Source organism: Rhinatrema bivittatum, chromosome 5 (genome assembly GCF_901001135.1).
Source record: "Rhinatrema bivittatum chromosome 5, aRhiBiv1.1, whole genome shotgun sequence".
Lineage (NCBI taxonomy): Eukaryota > Metazoa > Chordata > Amphibia > Gymnophiona > Rhinatrematidae > Rhinatrema > Rhinatrema bivittatum.
This window is the reverse complement of record NC_042619.1, coordinates 50,206,016-50,230,861: the sequence shown is the minus strand read 5'-3', so window position 1 is coordinate 50,230,861 and position 24,846 is coordinate 50,206,016.

Here is a 24,846-nt window from a genome sequence, read left to right as displayed (position 1 = left end):
TTACTCCCAATTACTCTAATTAATTAAGAACACAGCGTCAGAAGTTATTTTTAGGTGCTAAAAAGTTAGCCATCCATCGCCTCTCGCCATGCAATGGGCCCTAAGGGATATCAGTGGGAAGCTCTCAAATATCATTCATTTTCCGGGTCTGCCCTATTGACCTCCCTATCCTTAATGTAAAGAAACTTGTATTTAATCCCTGAAAAACTTTAAATATGAAAGTTTAAAGAAGACACCTATCTTTCATCAAACAAAGTTCTGACCTGGGCTCAGCACAATTATTCAGTTCCCTTACTGAGCTAAGTCACCCGACATAAGCTCATGTTTCAGTGGATTCTTCTGCCTTCATCAGGGATTATACCCTCTAAAACAGAACAAAAATAAAATTAAAACCCACTATTTTTCAGGATCATTCTGTGTCGGTGATGGCGCAGAGGAAGGCTTTTGCCCCAGACTGTGCACAGCTTGTGCAGAAGAAAGTCCCTTTCGTCTCACAATTTCCAGCCAAGCTAAAGATTGTGTGGCAAAATGAATCTTTGTTTATGACTCTGCTGAAGAAGCACTTAAATTCATACAATCGATGGACATGCAGCCCTCGGAGTGATCAGAGGCTGATAGCCAGATGCCTTTCATTGCTAGTTTCTGGATCTCCGAAGCGACAGGGAACCTGTCTGTGGAGTTCTCAGAGACCCCAGAATTGTTTTGGGGCTGAATTATGCAGTGACTCTGACAGTTTCTTTAGCTGATTGCTCTGCGGTCCTAGTTTTCCTTTGTGTGTGTGTGTGTGTGTGACTGGGGACATAAGAACATAAGAACATAAGAAAATGCCATACTGGGTCAGACCAAGGGTCCATCAAGCCCAGCATCCTGTTTCCAACAGTGGCCAATCCAGGCCATAAGAACCTGGCAAGTACCCAAAAACTAAGTCTATTCCATGTAACCATTGCTAATGGCAGTGGCTATTCTCTAAGTGAACTTAATAGCAGGTAATGGACTTCTCCTCCAAGAACTTATCCAATCCTTTTTTAAACACAGCTATACTAACTGCACGAACCACATTCTCTGGCAACAAATTCCAGAGTTTAATTGTGCGTTGAGTAAAAAAGAACTTTCTCCGATTAGTTTTAAATGTGCCCCATGCTAACTTCATGGAGTGTCCCCTAGTCCTTCTACTATCCGAAAGAGTAAATAACCGATTCACATCTACCCGTTCTAGACCTCTCATGATTTTAAACACCTCTATCATATCCCCCCTCAATCGTCTCTTCTCCAAGCTGAAAAGTCCTAACCTCTTTAGTCTTTCCTCATAGGGGAGTTGTTCCATTCCCCTTATCATTTTGGTAGCCCTTCTCTGTACCTTCTCCATCGCAATTATATCTTTTTTGAGATGCGGCGACCAGAATTGTACACAGTATTCAAGGTGCGGTCTCACCATGGAGCGATACAGAGGCATTATGACATTTTCCGTTTTATTCATCATTCCTTTTCTAATAATTCCCAACATTCTGTTTGCTTTTTTGACTGCCGCAGCACACTGAACTGACGATTTCAATGTGTTATCCACTATGATACCTAGATCTCTTTCTTGGGTTGTAGCACCTAATATGGAACCCAACATCGTGTAATTATAGCATGGGTTATTTTTCCCTATATGCATCACCTTGCACTTATCCACATTAAATTTCATCTGCCATTTGGATGCTCAATTTTCCAGTCTCACAAGGTCTTCCTGCAATTTATCACAATCTGCTTGTGATTTAACTACTCTGCACAATTTTGTGTCATCTGCAAATTTGATTATCTCACTCGTCGTATTTCTTTCCAGATCATTTATAAATATATTGAACAGTAAGGGTCCCAATACAGATCCCTGAGGCACTCCACTGTCCACTCCCTTCCACTGAGAAAATTGCCCATTTAATCCTACTCTCTGTTTCCTGTCTTTTAGCCAGTTTGCAATCCACGAAAGGACATCGCCACCTATCCCATGACTTTTTACTTTTCCTAGAAGCCTCTCATGAGGAACTTTGTCAAACGCCTTCTGAAAATCCAAGTATACTATATCTACCGGTTCACCTTTATCCACATGTTTATTAACTCCTTCAAAAAAGTGAAGCAGATTTGTGAGGCAAGACTTGCCCTGGGTAAAGCCATGCTGACTTTGTTCCATTAAACCATATCTTTCTATATGTTCTGTGATTTGGATGTTTAGAACACTTTCCACTATTTTTCCTGGCACTGAAGTCAGGCTAACCGGTCTGTAGTTTCCCGGATCGCCCCTGGAGCCCTTTTTAAATATTGGGGTTACATTTGCTATCCTCCAGTCTTCAGGTACAATGGATGATTGTAATGATAAGTTACAAATTTTTACTAATAGGTCAGAAATTTCATTTTTTAGTTCCTTCAGAACTCTGGGGTGTATACCATCCGGTCCAGGTGATTTACTACTCTTCAGTTTGTCAATCAGGCCTACCACATCTTCTAGGTTCACCGTGATTTGATTCAGTCCATCTGAATCATTACCCATGAAAACCTTCTCCATTACGGGTACCTCCCCAACATCCTCTTCAGTAAACACCGAAGCAAAGAAATCATTTAATCTTTCCGCGATGGCCTTATCTTCTCTAAGTGCCCCTTTAACCCCTCGATCATCTAACGGTCCAACTGACTCCCTCACAGGCTTTCTGCTTCGGATATATTTTAAAAAGTTTTTACTGTGAGTTTTTGCCTCTACAGCCAACTTCTTTTCAAATTCTCTCTTAGCCTGTCTTATCAATGTCTTACATTTAACTTGCCAATGTTTATGCTTTATCCTATTTTCTTCTGTTGGATCCTTCTTCCAATTTTTGAATGAAGATCTTTTGGCTAAAATAGCTTCTTTCACCTCCCCTTTTAACCATGCCGGTAATCGTTTTGCCTTCTTTCCACCTTTCTTAATGTGTGGAATACATCTGGACTGTGCTTCTAGAATGGTATTTTTTAACAATGACCACGCCTCTTGGACATTTTTTACTTTTGTAGCTGCTCCTTTCAGTTTTTTTCTAACAATTTTTCTCATTTTATCAAAGTTTCCCTTTTGAAAGTTTAGCACGAGAGCCTTGGATTTGCACACTGTTCCTTTTCCAGTCATTAAATCAAATTTGATCATATTATGATCACTATTGCCAAGCGGCCCCACCACCGTTACCTCTCTCACCAAGTCCTGTGCTCCACTGAGAATTAGATCTAAAATTGCTCCCTCTCTCGTCGGTTCCTGAACCAATTGCTCCATAAAGCTATCATTTATTCCATCCAGGAACGTTATCTCTCTAGCGTGACCCGATGATACATTTACCCAGTCTATATTGGGGTAATTGAAGTCTCCCATTATTACTGCACTACCAATTTGGTTAGCTTCCCTAATTTCTCTTAGCATTTCACTGTCCATCTCACCATCTTGACCAGGTGGACGGTAGTATACCCCTATCACTGTAGTCTTCCCTGATACACAAGGGATTTCTACCCATAAAGATTCAATTTTGTATTTAGTCTCATGCAGGATGTTTATCCTGTTGGACTCTATGCCATCCCGGACATAAAGAGCCACACCTCCTCCTGACTGCTCCTCTCTGTCATTGCGATATAATTTGTACCCCGGTATAGCACTGTCCCATTGGTTATCCTCTTTCCACCATGTCTCTGAGATGCCAATTAAGTCTATGTCATCATTTACTGCTATACATTCTAGTTCTCCCATCTTACTTCTTAGACTTCTGGCATTAGCATACAAACATTTCAAAGTTTGTTTTTTGATTGTATTTTTATTCTGCTTTTTAATTGATAGGGATAAGTTAGAATTTTTTAGCTCAGGTGAGCATGCTGAAGACTTACTATTTGGCCTCAGGTCTTCAGAAATAACATTAGGGGAGCGTGGAGTTATTGCCACCTACTCCTTGATTTGCCTGAAAAGTTTTATTTGATTGCGACGTGGCTTTTTTAATTGTACGTATTTGGATCCTGGCTGTTTGAACAGTTCCTTACCTTATTTTTGCAGTCTGCTGCACGATTTTTTGCTTCTTTTTTTTTTTGGCTGGAAATTGCAGTTGGAGAATTTGGCCTTAAAAGATCCCTTTTTCTTTTCATAATTATTTTGCCTCTGTTTGGTGATAGGCTCTCTTTTTCACATTGTGATGATGGACTGCCTTAGACTTCAACTAGTGGCTCTCTGTATTTACCTTATTTCTTGTTCTTGTTTTTTTTTGTTCTCTGCGACACGGCCTCTATTCCCCTTGTATAGGGGATATAATGTCTCTATCGAAGGCTGGGAATAGAAAGAACAGGGAGGGATGGGGAGGGTTTTTGATTATTTTAAGAGCTTTCTATACCAGTATTCGTGTGAACATCATTATGGTTGAAATTATCAGGGGCTTTGGGGTCATTGATCCTGAACCATCGGGGCTGATTGGACAGTATGTAAGTGTTGCGCCCGTCGGTCACAAAAGCCTGCGCCCTCTGTTGCTTACCTTTTTTCTGCCTAACTCCGTTCACCTTGGGAAGATGGCTGCCTCTGCTTCGCTACGCTGACCCCTCCGGCGTCCCCAGACCGGCATGGTCGATTGCGTTCGCTATCTTTCTCCTAGGGCACATGCGCGCGCGCAGGCCCGTCCTTTACGTGCGTCATGGCAGGAACCTCGGGGGCGACCCCGCTGCATGATGCCACAAGATCAGTATATTTAAACCCATTTCACAATTCCAGCTATGAGTTAGCAAGGAATCCTCCATGCTGATCTCTCTTCGTTACCAGATGCTCCCGCTCTGTGTACTCTCCTCCAGGACGACCTAGGTACCAGCTCCTCGGGGGCCTTGCCTCGATTCTCGTTACCCTCTGGGGTTATCTGCTACCAACACGCTCCTCGGGGGCCTTGCCTTGCTCCTATTTACCCTTCAGGGTTGCCTATCTATTACCAGGATGCCTACGGAACCCGCTCCTCGGGGCCTCGCTCGTCCGAGACTCTGCTCCTCGGGGCTCTCTCCTACTACAACTACCAGCATCAGAGTGAGTACTGCCGCTCCAGTTCTGTCTTTGCTTGTCTCATCTCTCTCTCCATAGACTCCCGCTCTACCCTGCACTGCGGGCCTGGTGAGACTGCGCAACTGCCATTCCACTCTGCTACATACAGACGGAACATTATCATCTTTTTCTCCTCTCCTAGCTGGAATCCTGTCCCGATCCTCAGGTTACATCTACATTGCCAGTACAATAAAGATATATCTCTGTGTCCATCTCTGCCTAGAGCTAGCCTATCGCTGCAAGTTCCCACAGGGCTCCACCCTGTGGGAGGTATCATCTCTTACAGCGACCAAGGGCCCATGCTTCAATGTCCAGAGTACAACAGTAAGGCTACTTTCACACATTTATAGGCTAGAGTTTGGGTTGTGGCTGGGAGACCCAGACTCATTGTGTTATGAACCCTCCTGTAGCAGTGCTACGGGAGGCTCCTTACCTCTACCTGGAGGCCGCTCCGGAACCAGGGTCTCGCCTGCGAACTATCCAAGATTTGCTCTAGGGCCTGGGAGGCCTCGATGTCCTTGGGGCCTGCCCGAGGCTGCTTGTGTTTGCATGAACTTCCTGGTTTGAGCCACGCCCTTCTCCCTAGGGGCTGGCCCGCAGCACTTCTCCGTAGTTATAGGGCCAGCTAGATGTGGGCCTGCCAAACTCCTCCCAGGGAGTCGCCGGTCTGCAGCCCTATAAAAGGACCAACTTCATTCTGGCTTTGCCTTGCAATGGGCTTACATCCTGGTTTCCTGTTGTGCCGTGCCCCAGAGTGACCTGCCTTGCTAATCGCTCCGTTCCCGCCTGCCTGCTACAGTACCTGCTTGGTTCCCGCTTGCCAGCTACAGTGCCTGCTTGGTTCCCGCCTGCCTGCTACAGTACCTGTTTGGTTCCTGCTTGCCAGCTGCAGTGCCTGCTTGGTTCCTGCTTGCCAGCTGCAGTACCTGCTTGGTTCCTGCTTGCCAGCTGCAGTGCCTGCTTGGTTCCTGCTTGCCAGCTGCAGTACCTGCTTGGTTCCTGTTTGCCAGCTACAGTGCCTGCTTGGTTCCTGCTTGCCAGCTACAGTGCTTGCTTGGTTCCTGCTTGCCAGCTACAGTGCCTGCTTGGTTCCTGCTTGCTTGCTACCGTTCCTGCCTGGTTCCAGTACCCGAGTCTTGCTACAGTTCCTGCCTGGTTCCAATGCCCGAGTCTTGCTACAGTTCCTGCCTGGTTCCAGTGCCCAAGTCCTGCTATAGTTCCTGTCTACTGTTCTAGTCTGGTTCCAGTTCTCAGTCCTGATCTTCAACCTGCCTAAGTCCCAGCGGCCGGGCCCCTGCAGGCTCCTCCCGGGGGAGCACCAGCTTCCAGGGTGAAGAGCACCTCTAGGTCCTGCCTGAACATCTGCCTCCCGACCTGCAGCATACCAGAGACATTGTACACCTTTCCCAGTCTCCTGCAGGCCAGCCCAAGGGTCCACTAAACTGAGACTTCCGTAACACATTGGATGTTTCATTTTACTATATTGATTAACTTACCATCTTGCGCCCCTGCAATTCTGGTCCTGGAATGTCTCCAGGATCGGTTCTGTGCTTAAAAGATACAAACTCTTACAATCTTTGCAAAAACATAAAGTAAATATTGCTCTCTTGCAAGAAACAAAATTGAATCAAGTGGAACACCAGAAGTTGCGTCGTATGTGGGAGGGGCAAGTATTCTCTGCGCAATCTTCCACTAAAGCAGCTTGCGTGGCCGGAGTTATTGGTAAACAGGTTTCTTTTCAACATGAACAAGAGATTATTGATGATGATGGGAGGTATATTATCCTGATAGGGAAAGTAAATGGACAGTTGTTTACAATTTGTAACATTTATGCTCCGAATGTCTATCAGCATACTTTTCTTTATTAAATTGGCAAAACTACTGGCTGATCATTCCAGAGGCCTCCTATTAGTTGGGGGTGATTTTAATTGTGTACTAGATCCAGCTCTGGACAGGTCTTCTGGGTGACCAGGAAGAGAGAACTTAGGGAAAAGAGTGTTTCTTACCTATGTAACACATTAGGATTAGTAGATGCTTGGAGATTACGTAGAATATATCCATATTTCGAGGGCACATGTAACTGGCTGTAGACTCAATTATTTGTTAATTAGAGATCACGATCTTGCAACAGTGCTACAGGCTAATATTGGGCCTTTAGCAATCACTGACCATGCGTCGGCAACCCTGGATTTACAAGAATTTACTCAGATGTTGGATCGTAAAATATTGAAGTTCCCTAAACATTTGTATGGTGATGCTGGCTTTAGGACTTTTCTTCACAATAAATGGGAAGAATATGCGCATAATAATTTAGAGCATACGTGCCAACCCCTTTTGTTTTGGGAAACTGCAAAAACAGTACTGCAGGGAAAGATTATTGCTTTGGTTGTAGCTCGCAATAAAGCAATTATTAATCAAATTTGGCAACTTGAGGGTCTGTTAAGAGAGGCCAAAGGGACCAATGAGAAGAAACCAATTCAGCAAAATAGGAAGAAATTGGTTAATACACAATATGCCCTAAACTCAGTGTTGCACAAGAGAGCGCAGAAAACCCTCTGGTGTTATAAGGCTAAATACTATCACTATGGGAATAGGTTGGGGAGAATACTTGCCAATATGAAGAAATTTTGTTAAGGAAGTAATAAGAACCTTGCAAAACAGATTGGTTACTACTATTAAAGATATTAGTGATATATTTCGGGCTTATTGTGCCGCATTATATTCAGATGACCTGATGGACGAGGCCCGAACTGCAGAATATTTACAGGATTCTGATCTGCTGCATTTGACAAATGCCAAATTGGCTGTACTTAATATGCCAATACAAGTCCAAGAAGTGTTGACTGGCATCTGGCGTTACTCAAAGCACCTGGCCCCAATGGGTATTCGACAGAATTTTTAAAGATATTAGCTACACAATTAGCGTTACCTCTGAGAACAGTGTTTAAAGTTCTCATAGATCATGGGCGCACTCCTTATTCATCTAATTTGGCATATATCGCCGAAATTACAAAGACCCTGCCTCCCTGGCCTTGTGTTGGCTGATCTCTCTATTAAATTTTGATAGTAAACTGTTAGCTAAAATCATGGCTGATCACCTGGCTAAAATCTTACCATATCTAATAGCGGAAGATCAAGTGGGATTTGTTAAGGGAAGAAGTTCCTCGTTAAATGTATGAAAGATCTTAGCCTCTCTGGAGGCTTGTCAGTGGCAGGGAATCCCTTCCAGGTGAATTAGTTTTGATACTGAAAAAGCATTTGACTGAGTAAGCTGGTCTTTTATGTTTGCAACATTGGGAAAAATGGGTATTGAAGGATATTTTCGTAAAGTGGTGGAGGTGCTATATCATTCCCCATTAGCATCTATCTTGATTAATGGAATTCCCTCAGATCCTCTTGAGCTCCTGCGGCAGGGCTGTCCCTTATCCCCATTATTATTCCTTATTGGTTTGGAGCCTCTACTAAGTAAAATTAGAGGTAATGATAATATTAAAGGGGTTTCTATGAAACCGGGGGAAACAGCGCCATTTAAATTGGTCGCCTTTGTGGATGATATTTTAGTGCATCTCAGTGTTCTCCAGGAATCTTGGTCAGCCCTGTTGGTGGAATTTACTGCTTACGGTGAGATTGCAGAATTCCGGCTAAATTTAAGTAAATCTCTGGTTATGCTGACAAAACCAGAACTCCAGTCATGGTAGACAGTAGATTTCCTTATCCCTAGTATTGAGGCATCATTGATATACTTAGGTGTGCTAATACATCAGACTCCAGAGAGGGTGCAAACCTTAAACTATACTGTCAACTGGAAATGTGCTTGTGATCAATTGTGGAAATGGCTGGATATTCCGTAATCCTTGGCCGGGCGAGTTGCCTTGTATCAGATGATGATCTTGCCCCAATGGCTGTACGTGGTGCAACTACTCCCTGTTTAATGAACACGGAAAGAACTTGCTGGTATAGATAAGCAAATGAGGCTGTTCCTTTGGAAAGGTTTAAAACCTTGTAAGGCTTTAGCACAGTTGAGATGTCTTAAAACACAAGGTGGGTTGGGGCTAGCTGATATTAAGATGTAAAATATTGCATGTCATTTATGACATATCGGAGACTAGATAATGGATACTAATTATCATCCATAGAAAATTATTATCCATAGAAAAACAGAGTAAAGCCTTTGGAGTTGCATTATGTCTTGCATAAAACTAAATATGTTCTTCCAATTCATCTCCAGAACAGTGTGCGTATCTGGCCAATTCTGTGCGCTTGGTGCTGGTTTTGCAAAAAGATGGGGCTCTGTCATCAAGTTACGCATTATTTACTTATTCTGGGTAACAAAGATTTTAGTCCTGGCATGCAAAACAAAATCTTTAAAAATTGGCATGATAAAGGTTTTCAAACTGTATTCCATGTAGTCGACGAAATGAATCATGTTCATTCTTTTAAAGCACTGCAAGATGAATATGCTTTAGATTTATTTATTTATTTATTTATTTAATGTCTTTTTTATACCGATAACCGTTCACACATCGCATCGGTTTACAGTTAAACAGGAACCATTGGGCAGAACCCTTACATATAACATTGCAAACAGGTTAACTTTTGGGCAGGGCCCTTACATAAAATTGAGAACAGCAAAATCACTATATACATATCACCAAAACTATATACAAAAGATAAGTACATAAATAGCCGAGTCAAAGTACAAAATCGATAGGCATACAACGTAATCCGAGAAATAAATCATAAGTCGCGTATCAGATTCTAGGAGAATCACTTATTTAATCAGTAAGGATTTATGTAATGGGAGGTGATGTGTGGTAAGCTTGCTGGAAGAGCCATGTTTTCAGTTTTTTTTTGAAAGTGGGTGTGTATGATTCCAGGCGTATATCAGGAGGCAGGGAGTTCCATATAGAGGGGCCGGCTAGGGAGAAAGCTCTGTTTATAGTGGACGATAATTTGAAAGATTTGATAGGTTGTGCACGTAGGGTTCCTTGGAGGGCAGTACGTGTGGGTCTATTCGAGGTGCGGGGGAGGAGTGGGGGGTTAATCCAATTCAGGTTAGAGTTCAACAGACTTTTGTGGATGATGGAACAGGCTTTATAGAGAATTCGAGAGTGTATAGGGAGCCAATGAAGTTCGATGAGTGTAGGGGTGATGTGATCTCTTTTTTTCGTGTTTGATAGTATCCTGGCGGCAGCGTTTTGTAGTAGTTGTAGGGGTTTGATATGGGTAGCGGGGATGCCTAGAAAAAGTGCATTACAATAGTCTACCTTAGATAAAATGATAGACTGTAGTACAGTGCGGAAATCAGAAAAGTGTAGCAGTGGTTTGAGTTTTTTTATGGTTTGGAGCTTAAAGAAGCATTCCTTAATGATAGATTTAATGAAAGGTTTGAATGTAAGATGGTTATCAATGAAAACACCAAGGTTGCGAACTTGTGATGGGAAAGTTGTGGAAGAGTATGCAGGTGGGATGTCTGGGAGCGGTGGCCTGTTAGATATAATTAAAAGTTCAGTCTTGCTGGGGTTTAGCGCTAGTTGCATGTCATTTAGTAATTTGTTGATGGCTGAGAGACAGGATTCCCAGTTGCGAAGGGCAGTAAGGAGAGAGTCAGAGAATGGGAAAATAAGTTGCACATCGTCCGCATAAATAAAATGCTTGATGTGGAGGTTAGTGAGGAGGGTGGTAAGGGGGAGCATGTATATATTAAAGAGGGTGGAGGAGAGTGAAGAACCTTGGGGCACACCTTGGGGAAGACTGATGGGGTCAGATTCATTGTTATCAACTAATACTGTGAAAAGGCGATCCTGGAGATACGATCGTATCCAGGAAAGGGCATTGCCAGTGATCCCGATGCTCCTGAGAATGTTAAGGAGGACATCATGATTGACTGTGTCGAATGCCGCTGAGATGTCAAGCATGGCAATCAGATAAGAAGAACCTGAATCTGTACCTCTGATGAGGGTATCATGTAGAGAGAGTAGCAGGGTTTCAGTACTTAATTGCTTTCTGAAACCGTGTTGTGTGGATGGGAGAATCTTGTTTTGCTCCAGGTGATCTGAGAGCCGTGAGTTGACAATTTTTTCAAGAACTTTAGCTAGGAGGGGTAAGTTAGAGACAGGTCTGTAATTAGATAAAGTGTCGGGGTCAAGATTAGGTTTTTTGAGTAGTGGTTTCACTACTGCTTGTTTAAGAACATTGGGGACTGTGCCATGCTCTAGGGAACAGTTAAGGATATTTGAGAGGGGTTTGGCAATCACCTCGGGGATAGCTAGCAGGAGTTTAGTGGGGATAGTTTCGGAAGGATGAGATGATGGTTTTAATTTTTTAAGGATGTTTTGTACTTCGAGAGAGGATGAAGAGTCAAAAGACGAGAGGGAGACTGGAGAGTTGATGGTGGGCAGATAAATATTGACGTTATTATGTGAGAATTGTGCAGTGATGGAGGAGACCTTGTTTTTGAAAAATTGAGCTAATTCATTGCAGCGGTTTTTAGAGGGATTGGCTGATAGTTGCGTGGGGGCAGGAGAAGTGAGGTCCGCCACCATGGTGAAAAGGGCCTTAGGGTTGTATTGCATACCATGTATTTTTTTAGCATAGTAACTACGTTTAGCCTGGAGGATGGAGTTTCTATATTCGTGCATTCGCTGGTAGTATAAAGTTTTGGTTGCAGGGGATTGATATTTGCGCCATGACCTCTCAGCTGTTCTGAGTTGGATTTTCAGATTCCTAAGATCAGGCGTATACCAGGGTTTTCTGTTTCTACGGTTTGGGTTAATAGTTTTCGTTATAAGAGGGCAATGTTTGTCAGCAATGTTGAGGGTGAGATTGATCCAGGTAGAGAAGGCATTGTCTGGGGATGAGGCGTCAATTTGGTTGTCTATGTCAGCGCATGCTTGTGAGATGATATCTATATCGCATGGTTTGCGAAATTTAAAAGAAAAGGGCTGCTGGGGGGTGATGGGGGACATTTGCGGGAGAGAGAGTTTAGTCTGAATCAGGGAGTGGTCAGACCAAGGTACTGTGTTGCATGTAGGGGGATTGTTTATGTTGATGGGGGAGTTGACAAAGATCAGATCAAGTGTGTGGCCAGCTTTATGTGTAGGAGCGTTCACGATTTGTTGGAAACCCATTGCTTCAAGAGAGGAAAGGAATGCTTCGCATGCTGGAGATTGCGGGGAGGTGTCCACGTGTAAGTTAAAATCCCCTAGGAGAATTGTGGGTATGTCAGGGGATAGAGAATTTGCAAAAACTTCGATAAGAGGAGATGAATCTTTCTCCAGTAGGCCTGGGGGCGTATAAATGAGACATAGTTGGAGCGACTTAGATTTGAAAAAGCCGATTTCGTACTGGTTTGGAATATCACAATTCTGGGGTAGTAGTTGAAACTCCTTTTTTACAGCCAAGAGTATGCCACCACCTCTTTTCTTTTTCCGAGGGATAGAGAAAACATCGTAGGTTTCTAAGGGTAGCTGGTTGATGAGGGGCGTGTCATGTTGTTTAAACCAGGTTTCCGTGACAGCACATATTTCTGGTTTAGAATCTGTGAGAATATCATGTAGTAGATGGGTTTTCTTTTGGAGTGATTGTGCGTTAAATAGAATAATGGTGATAAGAGATAAACTGATGGCTTGAGTGCGTGTGAGGGTGTATATTGGGATAAGCCTTCTTTTGCTGAGCTTAGTCTGGTGGTGTGGGGTCTGATAAGAGAATGTAAAGGGAAAAAATGGGTTGTGTCCCAGGTGGCAGGATAGAGAACAGTTTCCACTTAAAGGAGGCATTGTTAACCTACAGTGTGTTAAAAGCCTATCTATGCAGATTCTAAGCACTTTTTTGCATACTTGCTGTTAGGACATCATGTCACTTCTCTGACCTTGCCGGATCCCCAAAATCAAGCTTGGGAGCTCCTGTTGGATTTTTTAAATTTGGAGGATCCAAGCAAGCACAAGGTATCTTTTTGGTACAAATTGTTACATAAAAGGAAATCTAACTTAACTTGGATAAGCTTAGTGGAGGGTTGGAACAGGGAACCGGGAACTAGGTTGACCTCTGCATATTATGCAGGGTGTTTCATGAGAATGCAATCTTTGTCTGTCAACATTAACCTCCTGGAACACCAATTTAAATTCCTGCACAGATTTTATATTCCCTCTAAAATAGCTTATCGATTGGCTGTAGCAGACTCCGGGCAGTGTCCCTTATGTGGGGAGGTAGATCTTTGGCACATCAATTTTGGACTTGCTCCATAATCCAGAGGTTTTGGGAGGCCGTTTGTGCCTATCTATGCAGGATGACTGGAGTTTCCTTTTCCTTAATGCTGAACACTTTTCTATGGGATAGCATGAGAGGAGCAATTTTTCCTAGTAAGTATGTTAAATGGTGGTGCAGACTGGCAATATTGTTAGCAAAAAAATACATTTTGCAGAAATGGTTGTCTTCTGACCCACCTACTTTGACACAACTGAGAAATCTTATGCATCAAACACGTATTTTGGATAAATATATTGAAAAAATTGAATGTTTTAAGCAGAAGCAGGATTTTGTAAATCGGTGGGAAATGTATTTGAATTCTTTGTCTCCTTTTGCGAGAGGTTTGATTGTCAATGATTTTTCAATTTGACTATCTACATTTTCTGTCAGTCTATTACAGATGGTAGTCACTAGAGTGGCTTTTCTCATTAGGTGATAATGATTCAGGAACTAGGAAGAGGTATGGGGGGGGGGGGATTGGGGTACTGATGGTCTCCTAATGTATTTTCTTCTTTGTGATATATATATATTTTTTTATTTAACACTTTTATATACCGACCTTCATGAATAAAATTCATATCAGCTCGGTTTACGTGTAACAAGGGGTATAACTTAATCAACCATTTAACCAGAGGTGAAAGTTACATATAACAAGGAGGTATTAGCTTGGGGGCTTGGTTAGCCGGAGGCAAAGGACAGCATGACAGAATAAACTAAATAGTGCAATGAAACAAAGAAACAGAGGAATACATATAATGCCTAAATTTGGCGGGGCACTTAGGTAGGCGGAGTCCTGTTTGGTGGAGAATTGATGGTTTTGAAAGTTAAGGGAAAGCTTGGAGGAAGAGCCAGGTCTTAAGTTTTTTTTCGGAAGATTAGAGGACAAGGTTCTAGCCTGAGGTCTGTGGGCATGTTATTCCAAATGGCCGGACCCGCTGTAGAGAATGCTCGTTCTTTGGTGGATGATAGACGTGTGGATATCACCTGGTGGTTTGAAGAAATCCCTTCCATCAGATTGCTTCTGGTTAATAATACCTCTTAATGTTAGGATTTACTAAGAGAAGCCTTGAGATGATATTGTTTATAAACTGTTATATCATGCCTGGATTATACTGATAAATGCCAGGCAACTGGTTCATGTACGTTTTTATTGTTGAGTCAATAAACAGATTTAAACATTAAATTAAAAACCACAACAACAAATCTTAAAATCTGTATGGATTTTAAGATTTGTTGTTGTGGTTTTTAATCTTAATTTTCATTGGTTCATACTTCTCTCAATCTAACTATTGGGACAGATTTTCACAAACAGCACACACAATAGAACACACCTACCTCATTGTCTTATATCGACGCTCACAAAATGGCGAAATGCTCTCAGATGCTGGTCAATTTGTTGAGAATTGTGTTTGTATGATCTCAAGGTTTGTTATTGTGGTTTTTAATTTTATTTTCATTCTGTTTCAGAGTGGGTAACCCCTGATGCAGGTGGCAGAGTCCGCCAAAATATGACTTAGCTCAGTAAGGGAGTTGAATAATTTGCTGCAGATCCTTATGATAGCGTGACCCTGGGACAGCTCTTTGTTTGATAAAAGTTAAGTGTGTTCTTTAATCTTTCATATTTAAAGCATTTCAGGGATTAAATAAAGGTTTGTTTACATTAAGGATGGGGAGGACAATAGAGCAGAACCGGCAAATGAATGATATTTGAGTGCTTCCCACTGATACCACTTGGATCCCATTGTGTGGCGAGAAGCGGTGGATGGATAACGTATGAGCACTTAAGAATAACTTCTGATGCTGTGTTCTTAATTAAAGCAGTTGAGAGTAATAAGCGTCATTTTGGTATAGTTGATGAAGTAGAAATGATGTACCTACTGTTATTATAATGAAGGTTATAATGAAAAGGCTTCTGTTGTAATTTTGTTTGCAATACTTTACATTTTGCCCATGGTTTCTTTTTCTATTTTTTGCAAAAGGGGTTTCAATCATTTCTTCTGTTTTGATTTGGTGGTCATCAGATCATCTGATAACTACTTCAGCATAAAGAACAAATGTCATCTGTGTACATATAGTATATGGAATGAGTTTACTTTTCATGCTAACTGCCAGCCTTCTGAGGGTCTTTGCCTTATTGTCTATAGGCCAAATTAAATCAAGAACCATATCAAATGTTTCATGTGCCATTTAGAGAAAGACAAGTGAAGATTTTTGCCTCAAAAGTGAATGCAATGTCAAGTATCATTGAAGTTCACTTGAATGCAAGTGAATGTAGTCATAATCCGAGCCTTGATGTGTTTGTACATTTAAACAGTGCACAAGCTGCCGTGACTGCCCTTGAAAAGTTGAGAACTAAAGATAGCCATCATCTATGTGCAGTAAATATTTCATTCAGGTACAAAATACTGTTTAAGTCATAATAGCCACCAATAATGTTGTAACACAGATCTCAAAGAAAGGAATTTGGAAGAGGTGTTTTTAGAGGAGGAATAGTTTATAAGTATTCAAACATGGGAGCCTACTTTTTTTTTCTTATCTCTCTATATTTATAAAACTAATTGGGCCTATAGGGTTGTCTGGATTTGGAATTTAATTACTTGCCTTTACAAACCTGTGCTCAAGATGAATTACAGTTCCCTGCTACAAAAAAGGGGTTATGATATAAATTAGTACGCAGGGTAATGTGACTTGCTCAAGGTTATATGGAACATTAGTGAGGGAAGCAGGATTTGAACCCTCAGCCCACTATATTGGTGCTACTACCACCCCAAGATTTCTATAGTGCTACCTGACCTATGTAGTGCTCTACAAGCACAATCAAGTTAATCCTCCGGTCTGCTGATGGTGAAGAGGCAATCTGAATACTCAAAGCTAGGGGAGGTGCGTCCTACTGACGCTGCAGGGATGATTCAAATGCTGGTCACAAGTTGTCTGGTGTCTGTGCTGCTGACGCTAGAGGGAGTCCCTGCTGTGCATGTTAGAGGGTTGATTTGAATGCCAAGCGTTTTTGTCTTTCGACTCAGCAGCTTCTGATCAAACAGAACCTCTAATGCATGGGGGATGATCCAAACAACGATTACTCAGTCTTCAGTTCACCAAGGTTTCATCAAACCTCCTCCCTCCTTTGAAAAGGGGTTTAAACTTTCTAATGTTCCTGCACTTTCTTTCCATAGTAGCACAGTGTGCACTATTTCCTATTCCTAGTATTCTCCACTCATAACATTTAGTAAAAAAAATAATATAATAATAAATAAACAAATAAAAATGGCATTCCTGGGATATATCAGCTGGACACCTGATGTTTCTGTGGCAAGGTCCTTAAGTTTTAGGATCCTTAGGGGTAGATTTTCCACATAAGCGTGCTGCGCACATGGACGTGCCAATTTTCTACCATGCGCGCGCTGGCACAGATATGGTGGAAAATCAGTGGGCCGTGCGCACATGTGCACCAGATTTTATAATCCGCACGTGTATGTGTGGGCAGCGTGTGCAAGGGGGGGGGATTTTTGCTATTTCTGCGCAACGATGCTCCCAAGTTCCCTCCCAGTCCTCTCCAATTAAGTAGCGGACTGGGAGGGAACTTCCCTACCCCCTAAACCTTACCTTTTTTCTTTGCAACTCCCGAGCTGAAGTAAGTCGTGCACGCCAGCAGCCGGCCAGCGTGCGAGGCTCCGGGACAGCGAACAATGATGCTGTCCAGGCCCGCCCTTCCCCACCCAGAACACGCACCCCCCCCCGGCCTGCCCCTTGTAGAAAGTCCAGCACTTGTGTGCGTACTGGCTTTTTACTCGCATGGCTGGGCCTCGTGGAAAATTGGCTCAGCGCGCACAAGGCCTGGCCAAGCGTGTAAAGGCCAGAATTTACGCGCGCAGCTGGTGGAAAATCTACCCGTTAATGTGTCATCAGAGATTTTCAGTGTACTATAACTATTATAAACAAAAAAGACATGACCTATGCTCTTCCTTCGAAATCCCATCCGTTCCTAACATGCTTAAATATATATATATATAATGTTTGAATTATATGTATGCATTTCATGTCTGTCCACTGGATCATAATTTTGTATTTGTAAACTATGTCAGATGATCTATTATTTTGAATAGGTGCATAGGGAGAGGTATATGAAAGGAAACAAGACTCAGGAATCTAAAGATATATGCCCTAGATGAGAGGAAGAAGAGACAGAAATGTAACAGAGACACTCAAATACTGAAGAAAGGCAAGCATTTTTATGTGGCAAGTGAGTTCTGGAAGAAAAGGAAGACTCAGGCGTAATATAAGGAAATATTTCTTCACAGAAAAGGGCAGTGGAAATTTACAGAAGAGTCTTCCAATGCAGATAAAACAGTGTCAGATTCATTTTGTTTTATTTTAATATGTATAGGTTATTTATTTTGCATTTTTTTCCATTAATAAAAACACATTTTCGGTTTTCACAAAGGAATTTTAATGGACAGGTTCAGCCAGTAAAATCTTCAAATCTGAAATTATGCTCTTGGGATCACCTCTTTTAGCTTTCAGCTCTTAAAATGTATGGCTGGGAACTATCAGTATCAGCAGGCTTCTGCACCAGGGCAGGGTGCTGGCTACTATATATAGTAATCCCCAGACCATTCTGCTGCACCCTCTTCCAGAATAGATGAAAGAAACTCTTGTCCTCATTCAATTGTTCTCACACTATTGATGTATAATATTTAGAGCTTTGTAGACTGACGATAGAGATGTCACATTTTTTAAATGCCCATTTATCTTTCTTCTAGTGGTATCATTTTAGTTCTCTTTGCTTTTCGACTCTCTACTGCATGCTGTGAAAAGTTTCCTGATCTTTTCCTAATTAGGCTTCAGGTCTTTTTATTTTAACCATCAGTAGATGGATACAGTAGGGGTGTGCATTCGGATTGACCGCATTAGTGAAACGCAACTCTTTTTTTTTTTTTACTTAAAAAATTGATTCGACATAAACGATCGGATTTCCCACATATCGAACATAGATATGTTCGATATGTGGGAAATCGCGATTGTTGAGCCAAAATAAAATATAAACCCCCTCACCCTCCTTAATCCCCCCCCCCCCCCGACTTACCACAACTCCCTGGTGATGGAGCGGAGTGAGGACGCCATTTCTGCAATCCTTGGCGAGAAGCATGTGACATCGGCGGCACGTCGAGTGACGCCGGCGTCACGTGATTCCCGGCTCGTTCGCGCCGGACGGCTCGTTCGGCCCAAAAAGAACTTTTGGCCAGCTTGGGGGGGCCTCCTGACCCCCCCAAGCTGGCCAAAAGTTCTTTTTGGGCCGAACGAGCCGTCCGGCGCGAACTCGCCGGGAATCACGTGGCGCCGCGTCACTCGACGTGCCACCGACGTCACATGCTTCTCGCCAAGGATTGCAGAAATGACGTCCTCACTCCTCGCTCGATCACCAGGGAGTTGTGGTAAGTCTGGGGGGGGGATTAAGGAGGGTGAGGGGGTTTAAATTTTTTTTTTGCACATATGTACATATACCCAACTCATTGGATTTTTTTTATGTCCATATTGGCCGCAAGTGGGACCCCCTTTCGGACATAAAAAATATGAACATAAAATTTTGCTCTGCACATCCCTAGGATACAGTAGTGCGGCTGCCATATTAGTCCTCTTGAATGCACAGAAATAAAAAAATTATTTATTTATTTGAAAAACGTATTTTCCCATGACTTCCAGCTATGGGTTGTGCAGTGTGGATTCACAAGATAACATTCCTAAATCTAAAAACAACAGAAAAAAACCATATAAACACAATTAAAAAAAAAAAAAAAAGATTGCATCTTTGTTCAAATATCTGTTTACAAAATAAAGCTTTGAGGTTTTTTAGAACTTTAAATAATCTCTTTTGCATCATAGTTCATTTGAAATGGTGCGCCACAGCCCAGAAAGTGCAATAAACACAGCCCTATTAGGCATTTCTTGCAGCTTATACTTTTTAATAGATGGAAAAAGAAACACATTTTGGCTTACCAATTTTAAATGACAAGTACACAAGGTATAATTCTATCCTTAAAACAATTTAAAATATCATTAGAGTACATATTATTGTTAATACCTTAAATTGAATTCTAGATTGAATAGGGAGTCAAAGCAATTCCCTTAATCGAGGGGGTTATCCTTTCTATGTAGGCTGCACCTATTATTCTTGCAGCCGCATTTTGCATAAATGTAATGCTCTGAGACATACCTTAGGCAAACCCTAATACAGAGCATTGCAGTAGTACAACCAAAATAAGGATGGTAACTTTCAAATGGGCATGCGAGTACATGTTGTACTCAATGATCTGTATCCTCAACTACTCTTCCTATCCGCCACAATCTCTCATATATTGCTTATATTCTTTTAATACATAGTTATATACTGTATTGTATTTGTTCAGTTACCATGTTAAATTGTAAAGCGCAATGCTGTATTACTGTTTGAATGTAAACCGAGGTGATGTTTTTTTTTACGTACCCCGGTATAGAAAAATCTATTAATAATAATAATAATAATAATGTTGTAAAATAGGCTAGGCGTGCGTATATGTGCACCTAATTTTGAACTTATGTGTGCTCCGCAGCGTAAGTCAGCATACGGACACGTAAGTGACTGTATTTTATAACTGATGAGCATCCATCATTTTGTCCAGTGTTCATTTGGTCCTCCAACCCCCCTCCCCCGTTACCCCAGATCCCTCAAACCCCTCACAGATGCCTGCAATTTTCTTTTTTTAATTTATACTTCCTTCACAGCAGAAGTAAAGTTGAGTGGCCCTGGACCTGGCGTGCACATCTCTTGCCCCCATCCCGGAACACCCACACCACACCCCTTTTTCGCCCGATACGAGATGTGCGTGCATCGGCACTTATGCACACATCTGCCCACCTTATAAAATTGGGCGGACACACGCAAGTGCCAGACGGGCACTCATCTCCCGATTTTGGCGCGTGCCCGGCTTTTAAAATTCAACTTTAAGGCTTGTTTAACAAAAAAATATATACATATCAGGTGAAACCTTTTTTTGGACTAACTTAATACATTTCTTGACCAACTTTTGAGAACTAAAACTCTCTTCTTCAGAATTCGAATTAGCAAAAAAACAATTTGACCCATCAAACCTCCCCCTTGACCCCTACTGGATAAGTGGTCATCTCAACCTTATTTCTTTTAAAGGCATGAAAAGAACTAGCCATTAACATGCATGCCTAAATACATTTTGTAGAGCTGCCGCATGCCAATAAACCTATTCTGCACTCAGATGGCAATCAAATGTGTGTCGTAAATAGTTTCTTCAGTCTTTCATTTAAATCAAATAAATAAACGTATGTCATTCATCACATCATGAATCAGATTCTTTGAAAAGTATACAGACGGCTTTATATAGAAAGCCTGACACAGCTCCATAGATGGAGTGAATATACAATAACCATCCTCCTCACTTGTCACAGATTAAACAAATATCAGGCGGCTAGTGGAGAAAAAAAATAAGATAAAATCTTAATTACAAGAAACTCCCTGTTGGTTGTACTTATGACCTATGGCAGCCAATAATGTGCTCTCCTTTCCTTTGTACAAGCTGGAGGTCATGGAACAGGTTGGGAGAGAGTTCAAGCCATCTTTCCTCTGAATCTGGCTCTTTAACGCTGCTCACATCCTCAAAACCACATCCATAATTTAGGATTTTTAAAAAATGAACTGACGGCACAGGGTGGCAGTGCAGGCTCCATTCTTTGATCACCGTTTTCTATGGCTTTGATCTCTCATTTAGTCAGAAGTATCAGCCATATTCGAGTAGCCTAGTTACAGAAATCTTCAGACTGGACTGAGGCATCCATCATGTTCGGCACGCCTTCATGTCTTACACGCCCATTGCTGCCTTTGGTCTCCATACATTCCTGTAGCTATTGATATGGCTACGTGCTTAATTTACTTTGGATAGTAACTTTGATGAAAGAAGTCTCTATTAAAAGTGAAGTAGAATATTCTTGGCATGTAAAAATATATATATACGTAGAGAAGATAGTATTCAGTAACGTGTGTAAGTCATGCATATATAGATACCCCTAAAGTTACGCCTGTATTTTATAAAGTGTGCAGTGGGAGCCAAACAGTTTATAAAATAGCAAGTATCACCACCCCAAAAGTATGTGCATATGTTTCTGTACATGCTCATTTTTTAATGCAGGGATATGCATAATTCATATACCTTTTTTACGAGTATACAGTACACATATATATTATATACATTAAACAACTTTAACATGTGCATGTAATAATCCTCAATTTATACATGGAGGCAGGTATTTTATAAAGTTGGCTGATATATGCGCATATCTCACTTATGAAAATATTTGTGTATGTGGCACCCCTATGGGTTGGCCAATAGATGCCCCTAGTAGCCCACGAATCATCTACAAGGAATACCACTTTTCAGTTCCCCCTCTAGGCAGCCTGAGTGGGTGGATCTTGTTAATAACAAGGGGATGAGAGGAGAGTAGCTCTTATAGAGGAAGGAGCTCTGTCTAGTTTCGGCCTCCTTAGGTGTGCTATTTATTAAGGGAAATCCATGCCATCACTCCCTGTCACTCTGGGGCTATCCTGAGAGTTATAATTAAGGATTTTTGAGACTGGAAGTGAGACCCTGGAATTTCCTGGGAAAAGGTCACTCACCCTTCTCCCCTCCGGATCCAGGGTTGACTGAAGTCCTGTAGTCTCCTTTTCAGAAGAAGGGGCTACAGTGACAGTGGTGCTCATCCAGAGAAGAGTTTGCTGTTAAGTAACTTTGATCCAGTTTTGTTTTGAGGAGGCTTTGTTTGCCATCCCTCCTCTTTTGGGACTGGAGCTGTATTCACACAGCCCTGAAGGTCCATCTCAGGCCTCTCCCACCGAGAGGTCACGCCAAGGTGACAGGAGAAAGAAAAATCAATCTCAAAGATCCTCCACAGGATCTTCCCCTGGGGATACGGGCGCAGGCTGGGTAACTTCCGGAACGTGAAACTCTGAGGGGATTTCCCTCACAGCGTAGCATCTCCCCAGAGCCAGGGACACTGACGCTCTCAGTTCAGGAGAGTTAGCAGCCACCCAGGAACATTGAGTTGCCAGCACATACACAAAGAGAACAGGACACGCATCTGCATTTTGATTTATTACTTCATGGAGCTTGATTCACTTCTGAAACAATCAGTAAACATTTATTATTTGAACACCCTGTGAGGTGCGTATTTCTGTCCATGCCAAGCATTAGCACCACATTTACCAACTACACACTGACAAGGGGATCCACCTCAGCGCCTGGGCCACAGGCAGTAGCTTTCCCCCATAGAAAGGACTCACTGTTGGGGTACCAGCACCGGGAGGGGACAAGTGGCAAGAAAGGCAGCCCCTAAAGAAAGAAATTCTTTTGTGTGCCCTTGCAGAATATGCCTGCAAAGAAAGGGTTACAGGCATGCATTTCCAGGCACCAGTTCACCGGGCCTTCCACCAGTTGACCCAGTCCTTCACCAGTTCACCCCCACTTTCTGCCACTGCTCCGGAACCCCCAGCCAAAAACCGCAGACAAAAGAAGTCAGGTTTAATATTCACAACATGATTAGCAGGCGTAAAAGCGTGTGCGTGTGTTTGACGTAATGCGTACCCCGTTTATATAATATGTAAATGTGCGCAGACTTCCAAACCTGCTCCAGAATGCCCTTGAAACAGCCTCTTTCTCCGTGCATCATTTTTCACGTGGCAGCAATAAGCACCTACTCTGCCCCATGCACAGAGGTTACTTATGCTCATATATACCGGTTTTATACATGCGATTCCTGCATAAGTCTTTGAAAATTACACCTTATTCCATAAGTGTCACTTTAAATTATATCAACTTAATCGATCAACAGCATTATGCTTGACCTTATCTGTCCCATGCACTTCGCAATTACTTTTGACATTTTTGTTTGTATGCACGTTCCATAACTGAGGGGACGTGTCTGTTGGCTGCACTCTGTCTGTCCACCTGCAGGGCGTATGGATGGATGTGATTATGCGCAGTGGCTGAGGTCACATGCCAGCAGCTATGGCAGAAGGGGCTGGAGCTGGGTGACAGCAGCCGCAGGGAACATACTTCTGATCCTGGCGGCAGTGCTGCCACATCCCTTCCACCTGGGGGGGCAGCTATGGGCCAGAAAAAAAATCTTTGTAATCTGCCTTTCCTAGGAAATGGTCAAATATCACATGGAAAGAAGTTAATAAAATACCGCACTACGTGCTTGGTTAATGCTGCCAGTAATACATCAGCTTCAGCATTATCGGCTGTATTAACACTAGCTATCCCCCCCCCCCAACCTATTGGTGACCGAAAGTAATCCCCTTCCCCAGCAACATCCTCCCTAGAGCAACACCAATACCACACGTGAAACCTTCCAACATACCCCGCAGAGCAATCCCCCCCACTCCAGAGCATCACCCCTCATCTGAACCCCAAGGAAACCCCATGCCAATGAGAAATCTCCCGTGGGCTCCATTTACCAAAAGTGAAGACGTCCCGAGCTTCCACTCACTCTTGCTCCAGTGGGATCCGAATTTTTAAATGCCAGCCTCCTGCCACTCTCCTTTGTTCCACACAAGGGCCTTTTAAGGGGGGTAACTTTGCCAAAACATCGACAGGTACATTAGCCTTCTGATACTCTGGGCTAGGATTTCTCAAACTATGGCCAGAGGGCTGCTTCCAGCCCGCACAGCAAATCTTTGTAGCCCACCAAAAACTTCCCTGGCCAACCGAGCATGGTATACTTTTTTTTTTTTTAACTACATGGGGTGGTGGGAGAAGCCTGCAGTGCTGGTAGGGTCCCCAACTCCTGCCAGTAAGGGAGGAAATTTTGCACAGCGATGGGAGAAGCCTGCAGTGCTGGCAACGTCTTCAACCTCCACCAGCAAAAAAAGAGAAGCCCTCTGTGAGGTGAGGAGGTCGGGTTTGAGTGAGAGGAGGGGAAGTGAGAGTGGAGAGAGAAGAAAAGGGGGAGAGGAAAGGGAGGGAGTGGGAGTGGGAGGAGGCGAGAAGAAAGGAAGGTGTGAAAGGCAAACAGGGAAAGGAGTGAGAGGAGGGGAGGGGGGTGATAGAGGAAGTGGGGTAAGAAAGAGGAGGGAAGAACAGCAAGAGTATATATGTGGGTATGCGAGTACGAGAACGTGTGCCACCAACATATCTCCCAGACATTCACTTCCCTACCACTCACACACTCCCCCAGAGGACAGATGCACATGCTGAGGAACCAGGGAAGAAAATGGTAAGGTTTTCACGTTTGTGGCAGGGTTGCCAAATCCCTAGGAGTGTCTTACTGACACCCTATCGGCCCTGCCTCCCTCCTTCCACAGCATTTCAAAGCACGGAAAGGCCCAGACTCCAGAGAAGAACCTGCTCTCCATCAACCCCCTTTGCTCATTAAAACTCCAAGGAGACCACCCCCCTGGGCTTCTCACAGGCTGATGAAAGAAGGTGCGCCCAAGCTAGCACATGGTTCTATTCGGGGTTGGGCGCGCAATGATAGTGTCTGAGGCGGCA